Source organism: Mixophyes fleayi, chromosome 5 (assembly GCF_038048845.1).
Source record: "Mixophyes fleayi isolate aMixFle1 chromosome 5, aMixFle1.hap1, whole genome shotgun sequence".
Lineage (NCBI taxonomy): Eukaryota > Metazoa > Chordata > Amphibia > Anura > Limnodynastidae > Mixophyes > Mixophyes fleayi.
In genome coordinates, this window is record NC_134406.1 from 194,578,131 (window position 1) to 194,589,266 (window position 11,136).

Below are 11,136 nucleotides of genomic sequence, written 5' to 3' on the forward strand. Positions count from 1 at the left end.
CGCATATTATTTTCAAGTGTTACGAATTGTCTTTATTGTGCTGAAAATTATTAAAAAGGATCAGTCTCTTGTAAAACACGAAAAAGAGGAACATTGGCAGATGTTCCCAGCCTGTCATTGCTATTACATGACAATTGATGAAACAGGGAGATTAAAGTAAAATACTTCAGATTTTACAATATTACACCTTAAGCAGTTGGACTTCATCCAAGAGAGATGGAAAAATGACTGAGATAAATTTGTGAACAACGTACGCGAAAGAAGAAAACGATGAGGGGGAGTTAAGCAGTATCTGCATACAAATTATAATAGTGTTTTATTAAATACTTTTAGAACAAAAAGCATTCAGTACAAATAAAGGTGGCTCACTGTGGTAAAGGCAAACCTTGAAAGATAAAAGAATACATTCTGGGATGTTAGTAGATAAATGGGAGTTTGCCAGTGAATCCACAAAACCAAGCCCTTCACAGTTTAAAAATATCAAAGCATGTTTGGGAACAAGAGCCTGGCATTGCCCACTGCCATTAGGAAGCCAAGTTGATATATAACATAATGTGTAGCTATATGTTGAAACAGCAAATGGCGTCACTTTGTCAAAAAACCTAGATAAAATTACTGCTTTTAGAGGCCTAAGCAAAGTAACAGCAGAATGAAATATAGATGTCTACTCAATCACATCCCAGGAGCTGCCCCATGCCTACCAATAGTGCCACCCGCTGATAATAAACCAGATAAATAATCACAGGCAAGTATGATGGCACTCCTGATAACACCCCACAAAGAACCAGAGAAAAACATAAAACACTTAACACAGGCAAAGATTAATGTCTCCAAAAGATTATATAACCCAGCGGTTCCCAAAGTGTGTGCCGCAGCGCTGTCACAGGGGTGCCGGTGCCAGGAAGAAAAGAAAAAAAAACAACTTACCAATCAGGCGGCACCTGGGACCCAGTATCCTCCTTCCTCCTCACTGAATGTCAGACGTGACATCATCACGTCCGACATTCATTGAGAAGCGGCGGGAGAGAGGAGGATGCCGAGTCTTGGGCGCCGCCGTATTGGTAAGTAGACAGAAGAGAAGACAGAAGCAATAGAAGAAAGAAGACCAAGTATGGCAAGTAAAGAAAGGGGAGGAGAAATGGTGATAGGAAACAGCAATGGAGGGGCTAAAGAATGAAGGAGGGCACAGAGTGTGTGGACGAAGGAGGGCACAGAGTGTGTGGACGAAGGAGGGCACAGAGTGTGTGGACGAAGGAGGGCACAGAGTGTGTGGACGAAGGAGGGCACAGAGTGTGTGGACGAAGTAGGGCACAGAGTGTGTGGATGAAGAGGCACAGTGTGATGATTTTTGTACATGTTTTATTTTGTTTGATCTTATTCCTCATAGTATTAGCTGTAAATTATTCTCTGACAGAAATATAATTGAAAACAAATATATAAAAATATTCTTTTCCCTTAGATTTATGTGTATTATTTTTGCAAACAACTTACTAAGTATTTCTGTCCTGACCTAAATACTTATTACGTTATTTTGACCCAACTACTTATAAAACGGGACTGCTCGGTAATTATTTTGGAGGGGTGCCTTCAAAAAATTCTGGAGACTCTAAGGGTGCCGCAAATTGAAAAGGTTTGGGAACCACCGATATAACCCGATGTTCCATGGGATTCTTCTTTCAATTTGTACATAGGTTCTGCTTTACCAATAAAGAAAAATAAATTAATTATTTTCTTTTTTTGTTACAGGCATACAGGATGTGAATGTAATAAATACAAGTAATCACAGCTTTATCTTTGCAGGATTGTTCACAAAATGTATGTGACGGGGTTGGAGAGCGCCTGCTACTTTAAGGTCTGAAGGTGTTCTAACTAGAACTGTAAAAACAAAGACTTCCAAAATTTCAGAGACATTAGGAAGATTTACTAATAAATGTCTCTTTTCCTCCATTCCCTCAGTAAAAGCCATATTTCTTATTGATATGTAGCATTGTGATGGAAGTCAATAAAAGCAGACTGATGTGGGAGATGTCTGCCAGATGAAGATGATCTAAGAAAAAGCTGAAATTCCAAAGTTTGGTTACCCCCAACTCTGATGAGCTTATGACACATTTATGCATCCTCCATGGTGCCCATGACTATGCTACAAGATTAAGCAAAATTAGACAAAACCTGAGAAAAAAACTCAATGTCTAGAGCCTCACCAAGCCTGGAACAATCTACGAACGCCAAAATTTTTGGCACCATGTACAGGACTTTTCTTTTTTAATGTTCATATTGGCACTCATTAGCTATGGCCCCAATGTCTACCTGTTGAGATTCAGCTCTAATTTAATCATCCCAAGATGCAAAACTACTTTTATCCAAACTATTGCCCAAACTCAAAAGTCAATTGATGGGAGGAGGCAGTCCTAAAGCCCCACCAACTGATTCACTGTAAAGTTCAGGTAATACGTTTCTTCAAGCACTGGGGGATAGATTTAGCAAACCTTCTAAAAAGGAAAAGTGGATGTGATGCCCATAGCAACCATATTCAAGATATAATTTCCTGAAAAGTAAAAGAAAAAAACCCAATTTCCATTATAGGGGCTGTTCTGACAAATACTACATTGTGTACTGTACAGTAGACTTGGCGCTACTTCCCTATAAATAACCAATTTCAAACCCTTGAGAAGACACAAAATTTACATTGGATATATAACTTGTACTCCTTCATACATTGCCACACTGCAATATTTTGTTCCTTGTACCTTTGGGATAAATAGTATAAATACTGTGATCATCAAGCAGAACAGGCACTTGGGTACATCATTTAATGTTTAGTTCTATTTTTGTTCATTGTTAGGCTGGTTAAACCACTAGTGAATGGATGGGTTAGATGAAAGGAAAACGTGAGCGACAATGCTTGTCAATTATAGCGTTCAACATGCAGTGGATACTAGCATCTGCAGTCAAGGAGAGAACACTCCACTGACACCGTTGTGTGAGTAAACATAGCAGGAAGCGTTTTAAAAGACGGCGACTAAGAGGTTCTATCCCCATACTAGTATACATGCTTTTACTAGGGTTAAAAGAACACTAATAAAAGTATGACTTTTTTTAATGCAGTTGATAAGGGGCCTAGAGAGTTCTATTTCATAGGCAAGATTATGACTTGTGATACCTGTTAAAAGAAGATGTGCAGTTAACTGTGCAAATATAACTCTTAGCCATTACTTATCATACCTGCAGATCATTCATCTTCAGTGTTCTGGGCATATGCAGTCCTCTTTCTACTTCCAGACACCAGTACATTTACACACTTAGGTTCAAACTGGTAATGTCAGCCAGATAATGTAGTGGTGGTTGGGTGAGGAGGACGACTTAAACAAGGCCCCTGGATGAACAAGTTGCAGGAAAGGTAAAAGATGAAAGATCTAAATGATCCTGAGTATAAGGAGGATTTTTTGGGATTTAAGATAAGGAGCATGTCGTCTGCAAAGGCAACTAGTTTAACTTGACGGTTACCAATGGCGATTCCACTGAAATCGGTTGTTGGTGAAAAATGTCGCAATAACGGGTCTAGAGCTAAATTGAAAAGGAGGTGGCAAAGAGGGGCATCCATGTCTTGTTCCCCTCCCCAATGGGCAAGAGGCTGATTTGATGTTGTTTACTGTGGTAGGTGCATGGTGATCATTGTAGATTATGTTTATGAGTTTTTGGAAATATGGGGCCAAAATGTTAACATTTTAAAAACCTAATGAAATGGGGCCAAGGGATTTTATTGAAAGTCTTTTCAGAATCAAGATTTACAGTGATATTGTCTTTGTGTGTAAGGTAACGGGTGGCCGTGATTTCTGTAATAGCGTATTCCTCCGATTGTCCATGTTTGAGAAAACCTAACTGGGCGGATCAATCCATATGGAGTGGTCCAGCCCTGGTTATTTGACCTTTTATTTTTTTCTCCAAAAAAAGAAAGAAAAGAAAAGAAAATATATAATATATAGTGAGGACTCAACAATCTTTTTGTTAGAATTTTACAAGAATAAGATTCTAGTGGTCGATTGTGACTGGCGCAGTTTCAGCACTGATTTGCTTTGCTGAATGTTTCCCCATAAACTGCCCAATGGGTAGGTAGCTGCAGCATCCCCAAGAGGGCGCAGACAGTCAGCAGTGGAGATTTCATGGACCACTGACCTGCAGCCCCAGAAGGGCTTCTAATAGCACCTCCCAGGATTCTACTGAATCCAGAAAGGCTGTTACCTCCTGGGAGTCTTAACTGGGCAAAGCACTACACTAGAGCTCAAAGTGTTCCAGTAATGGCAGCGAGGAGAACTCTTCCAACTGAGTTTTAGAGGCCAACAATTTTGAAGATGGAAATGGCACTAGACCAAGGGGTCCAAATCCTGGAAGATATTTTGGGCAAGAGAATAAAAGATCAAAGCTCCTAGCCCAGAATTCGTGGCACCAGGGCAGAGATGGGGGTAAGCCAGCCCAGTGTGTGCATAGGGGGTAAACACATGCCAATGAGTACAATGTTAACGTAAAAGCATGATCCCAATGATGGATAAGAGAATCAGTTGGCAGTGGTGAAAAAAACAGGCGGCTGATTTGCTCCCCCTTCCCTCCAGCATGTTGTGTAAAACTGTATAAAAAGGAAGGCTGAAAAACAAAAGGGTGTACAAATTCTCTCCCTCCAAGTGGTATCTGTAGTAGCTCATTTAGAGCAATAATGGTCAATCATTACTAAAATTCTTCTCTGGTCATTTGAGACTGCTGTGTTCCTGTGAGTAACAGATAGGAGCGAACACTTATATCTGTTCCAAGGCAAAAAGTTTGCAGCAATGAACGCTGAACCACAAAAAGAATGTGTACTGTAGATATTTCACAAATTAGCTAATTTATTAAGGTATTAAAATACAACATAAAAATACAATCTTAAAAACCACCCAATTTAGATATAACCTGGAAATAAGACGTGCACCTTAGAATATACAGTGCTATTCTTTAGAGAAAATATTGAACCAGACTGACGCGTTTCATCACCTTAAAGCGATTTCTGCCGTTTTTACCTATACCATCATAGAGATTGGCCTGAGAATTAAATCTATGGAGCTGCTACGTCTGTGTACAGACAACATAAGGACAGCTGGAAACACATACCTAGGTGAAGCAGAGGAGGGGCTATGGAGCAGCTGTAGGATCACAGAGGTCAGTGAGTATTATTACCAGATGCACACGGAGCTGTGCGATTAAACGGACTTTGAATTTCATGATTCCGGTAAGCAATTTCTATATACTCAGCCCAAAACGATCGTCCGTTATACTCCCTGCAGCAAGCCTGTGCAATCGGCTGATGATATTGTGTGTATTTTGGGGACTATACGCTTTTGGAATTTTACAAGAAGTGGACCAATATTTGTTAGTAAATAAACGGCTTTGTTTGGATGAATAATATGCTGATTCCAGATCACTTTGGGAAGTAATATTCTGATTACTGAAACTATTTTGAGGTTCTAGTTGTATGGAACATTTGATCTATCGGCGATAGGAGGACTAAATAACAACTTTCATGAAAAATTCACCTTTATTTCTCTAAAGGTGCACGTCTTATATCCAGGATATATTTAAATAGGGCATGGTTTTTAAGATTGTATTTTTATATGTTGTATTTTTATTTTAATATCTTAACAAATTAGTTAATTTGTTAAATATCCGCAGTAAACATTCTTTTTGTGGGTTGGAGTTCATTGCTGCAAACTTTATGCCTTGTTACTTATTTTTGAGGGGGGATTGAAGATCCCTCGCAGCTGTCCTCTGTAACACAGCCTGTAAAGCACCAAATAGGTGTTGTTTTTTCTACTTATATCTGTTCAACTGCTGGCCTGTGTTGACTCCAGCATACTGCCAACTACCCAGCATCTCTGATCCAGATTAATTACTCAGGAGGAATAAGCCAGAGTAACCAGCAAAAGAGTGCTGCATCAGCTATACACACTACCAAGAATTATAAGATGAGGAGCTAGCGAAGAAGCCTAGTGGTGGCAGTGATGCCCTCTCACAGCTGGGGGCACCATGTTGGTGCACAGATGATGAGTGACTGATACTATATTGTACCAGTGAGAAAGGGTTGCTGGCTGATAGCGAAACTCCATACATACTCATAACAGACAGGGTGGCACAGTAAACCCATCCTGTAACATTTATGTGGACCTGAATTCTCCTTTAAAACAGAACTTTGTCCTTAACATGTAGAAAACAGAAATAAAATTATACTTTTTACAAATCAAAAATGGAGTAGAAGATTCAATGGTGTTCAAAGCAAAGCAATAGACTTTAAACAGAACTACAAATCTGATTGAATAGCTGTTGAATATAATTTAGAGTTGCAAAAACAGGAGTGGTGTGTAATGTGAAATATATTGGAATGAATGACAATGATCTTTATAAATAACTAAAATATTGCAAATAATACAAAGTGAGCCTTCAGACAATTTCTAATATGGGAGATGTGGGAATTGTGATTACAAACAGAGATTATATGATCAATAAACAACTTAAAGCCATGATCTCTTTATCTTTATTTTGCTTCATTATCTAGAAGCTCTGAGGACTCGTTTTCTTAGATAGACAGGTCAATACAAAGAGGAAATTACAACTTTTATGATTATGCTACATGTAGCATAGTCAACCAATGACTTATACTTAATTTATAAAGATCAAATTTACCAATGGGAAACAAGGTGGCTTACTGGCGAGTTCAATTCCCGACCAGGACCTAATTGTGTAGAGCATGGTCTCCCTCCGGGGGCTCCGGTTTCCTCCCACACTTCAAAAACATACTAGTAGGTTAATTGGCTGCTAACAAATTGAACTAGGTCCTAGTCTGTATGTATGTTTGTTAGGGAATTTAGATTGTAAGCTCCAGTGGGGCAGGGACTAATGAGAGAGACATATATTCTCTATATAGCGCTGTGGAATCGGTGGCGTTATAAAAATAAATAGCTGTGTGTGTGTAATATATATATACACTAATATATATATATATATATATCACACACGTTAACCCGTGCATGATACTCATGCATTCTAGTCAAATCAAGCTACTTAAGGTGTTAAAAAGGTTCTTGTCATGCATTTGGGCCTAGCCCAGGCCTCCTCAGGGGAAGAGCGTTACTTCCCGACGCAAGCGTCCTTTTTTAACGTGGTTTTGTCCACATGTCACCACCTCATCCTTCATCTTCATCAAGCTACTTAAGATGTTAAAAACTCCCCACTGTCACCCCCGGCAACCACCAACCACTCCCAACTGTCACTTCTCCTTCAAGAAATATATAGGTCAGTGTATAACTCTGCCCAGCAGGTGGCGCTGCAGCTTGGTTTTTTTTTTTTCACACACGCCACTAGGCATTTATATAGTAGATACACACACATATGTACACACACACAAACATATACGCAGTTCAGCCTGGATTATTCAGGTTTGAGTTAACATCATGCCACGTAGAAAATGCATCTGCAATGATCTCACTCAATGAAGTAATTGTTGCTGCTCACCAGTTCGTATTATTTATAAATGAAGAACAATTTTCCAGGAGTCGATATCCCAAAAAAATTCACCCAAAGATCAGACCATATGATGCTCTGAGAAATGACAAAACACCCCAAAAGCTACATCTAAGGATCTATATTCTTTTGTAAATGCAGCAAATGTTAAAGACCATGGAGTAGATTTACTAAAAATTTCTAAAAGTAAAAGTGGGGGTAATGTTGTTTTTTTTTTTACAAACCCTTTTACATTCTACAGGGTGCTCCTCCTTAAATCAGCACCTTAATATAAAACCATAGTTTTGCCCTGCAAACTGCCGTAATTTTGGCCGGACAGGATGTTCATTCGTCGCCATCCTTTGAAGTCCGATTTTCAAGCAGTCGTCATTACATGTCTGTCGGTAAGGCCAGTTTCGCTGTTTTCAAGTCTTGCTATTTGTTGTCGGGGTTGTGGTAGTCAGTGAAGTGACTAACACCAATTCCAAGTATACTAATAAGCATATATAGATTAGATCTTCTGTATATATCAGGCTAAAAAATTGCAATTCACAAGCCAAAACATTAGTCATGGCTACCATGTTTTTCAAGGGTGGAAAGGGTCGATGACCCTGCTATTGTCCGTGCCTACTTGTACACAACATATGAGCACAGCACCTAAGTGTTTCACCCTGGTGCCACAGCAAATTTCAAATGTGTGTCTGTGGGAAGTGCACCAATAGCATTGTAATAGGCACAAGGGACACATAGGAACCACAAGTGCTATTTTATTTTTACTAATGCTATACTGCACCTTACAAATCTCTATTGATTTAATTACCACTGTAACCTATTGGATGCTCCCCTGGCTCCTGGAATATCATAACAGAAATGTAATAATTGTAAAATTAATATTGACAGTATAAAAACTAAAACATTGTAAGACTTAGTGACAAAGGTATTTTACATTATTGTTAATGCATACAAAATTTACAAAAATAAATATTATGGACCACAGATGTAACAATGTATTAAAAAACAAACTATGAAAAATATATTTATTAATGACATGATTATATGAAAATGTCTTAACACATGCAAAAGACCTTTTCTGAAAATAAAAACAAATAAACATACATTACTTATTTATCTTTAATCACTAAAATTAACCCAATATGTACTTTAAACCAAATAAGAACACGATTCTAAGTGTTCGTGCAGACAATATAAGGACAGAAAACAAATTCACCTGAATATCTGGAGATCACATTAAATTTTAAAAAAAAAAAATGCACTAACTAGATTTACATTATAGTAAACGGTCTATCTTCAACAATGAGCACATACTGTACAATATGTATGGTTTGTATCTATACCACAGCTCCTATAATTGTGTTATCAGTTGTATGCAATATGTACTAAATGTTTGAAAGTCAGGGCAGCTGCACATAATTGTGCAAATATTAACTTAAGTATTGAATAATTTTGCATAGCTTTTCATACCAATGTAAACAAACATGGCTATGTGAACTTGAGGTTACTCAAGAATCCCATATATAAGGCCTTATAAGGAAAGTGGTGTACACTAGGACACATCACATGGAGTAGATCTTGTCACCGACCGCCCAAGTTGACAAGTAAAGCTGGATCCAGAGTTCCATGTGTTTGTCCACCATTGCTGTGTGCCGTAAAAGCACAGCACATAGGTTTAAGTCCGCATCTGTGCACAGTCAATGAGGAGTTAATATGCTTGCTCTCCATTCAAAGGATAAATACTGAAGAACTGAACATTATTTTATTTCATCCTATTTGATCCTGACCTACTGCAAGATCACCAAACTAAAAACACTTGGATATAATTGTTACAATGCTATCCATACACTGCCCATGTCTTAAATGTTACACTAATCGCTACTGCAGATCTCTAAGGGAGGCAATAGCGAGAGTACAAACCAAGTTTATACCATTAACATCACCATCCTACTTAATGTTATGGTAAGCAGCCCTTAAGTTAACAAAACTATCTAATGAGAGCTTTATCCTGAACACATGATTTATAACTCATGCCCAGTATTTTCCAAGGCTGCATGTTTATACTACGAGTTCAACAAGTATAAACGTAATAAGGCATTTATTCATGTGCATAACTGTAAAACGTAAGCAATGAAGATACATAAGACATCGTTCACTTAATTCATGTTGTGATGTGAATCTATAGCTTTGTATAGGACGAGAGCAAATGATTACTCAAGTTATTTCACATCTGAATACTACTAATGCTAAAGAACTAAACAGGTTTAAGTTAAATTAAAAAAAATCTGATCATCAGTATTGCACATGCTGCATCCATTTATGGAGCTACCACAACAAGTATAGGTCCATCTGCAGGACGGGTCAGGTGACATTGAGTGGGCCTGTTCCTTATACCAGTAACTGCTCACACATGGGACCGGCCAGTAATGCGCAGGTTACTAAGATGACAGTGGTGACACTTAGCTGCCCACAGACACAGGCGAGTAAGGAGAAGGTATGTGGGCGTGTGTGAGAGTCACCTCCTTGGCCAATCAGAAGTCTTACACAATACTCAGCCAAACAGGACAAAACGACGGCAGCGTAGAGGCCCAAAAAGCCGCATAGCAGGCAGCGGTGCTGAACACAGTGAACGCAGGATATCCCACCTATAGTAACCCCCCATAACCAAACTAACAACTCCCCAGTCGTTCCATACTCTTTGGTGACACAGCCCGGCCGCAACAACCAGTCTCACTCACCTGTTCTAAGAAAACGTTCTGCGTTTGCTCACGATGATCTTAGACACCAGTGGCCTGCCGTAGGCACGGGACGCGGCTGCGTCACCCTCAGCGTGAGGCGTGGGACGTCCAAAGGCGGGGCTAGAGGGGTCACGTGACAGCACAGCTTCATTTGGCGCGCTGGAGAAGCTTGAGTTGTTAGATTTTAACGGTCATGTAAGAAGGATGTAATACTCCGTATGACGGGCTGCGTGTGGCGGTACCCGCACATGGCTCCCGTCTCCGTGACATACAAAGTATAACATTACTAGGGGCCCGAGTCAGATTTCTGAATGTCTGACTGGAAGCACCAGATGACAGCTGGTGACTATCAGTAGTAACGATGACATTGTTTTTCAGTGTAGCGCTCTCTTAGGCTTAGTATTATTTAGTAGGTATCCGTGGAATAAGGAGAACCCAGTGCAGTGTAATGTATTCAGACTTCTCATCACAGTGATGCAGTTATGTAATTAGCGCCATACAACTGGTTTGGTTTCAGGTCTAAAGTGCACAATTGTACTGTAACCCATTGCAACCATGCAAGACTGCCATTTTGCTAGTGAAGTTTAGAGGGTCCTACTCAAAGGAATGACAATTGACTGAAATGAAATCAAATTGGACAGTTATGTATATTTTATAACATTTGAAACTTTTGAATTATGTCTTTTACATACTTTGTGACAGGGTGGACTGCCTATGCTAGCCTGTCTGTTGCTGGGAACCGGCTAGGCTTACTTTGCCTCTGTTCCCGTTTGGTTTCCCAAATGCCCCCTTTAACTGCATTAGGAGGGGCTTACAAATGCTGCCACCACTGGACTCTGTACTGGTTTTTTTTCTGCTGCTAGTG

At 39.3% G+C, this 11,136-nt stretch overlaps 1 protein-coding gene across 1 annotated transcript in view; it reads right to left on the reverse strand.

Moving 5' to 3' along the window:
- Window positions 1-10,341, reverse strand: part of ZNF407 (zinc finger protein 407) — a 414,057-nt gene extending 403,716 nt beyond the window's left edge. Inside the window, exon 1 of the mRNA XM_075213220.1 lies at window positions 10,272-10,341. The gene's annotated coding sequence lies outside the window, so the exon portion shown is untranslated. The remainder of the gene's footprint in view (window positions 1-10,271) is intronic.
- Window positions 10,342-11,136: the final 795 nt, after the last annotated feature.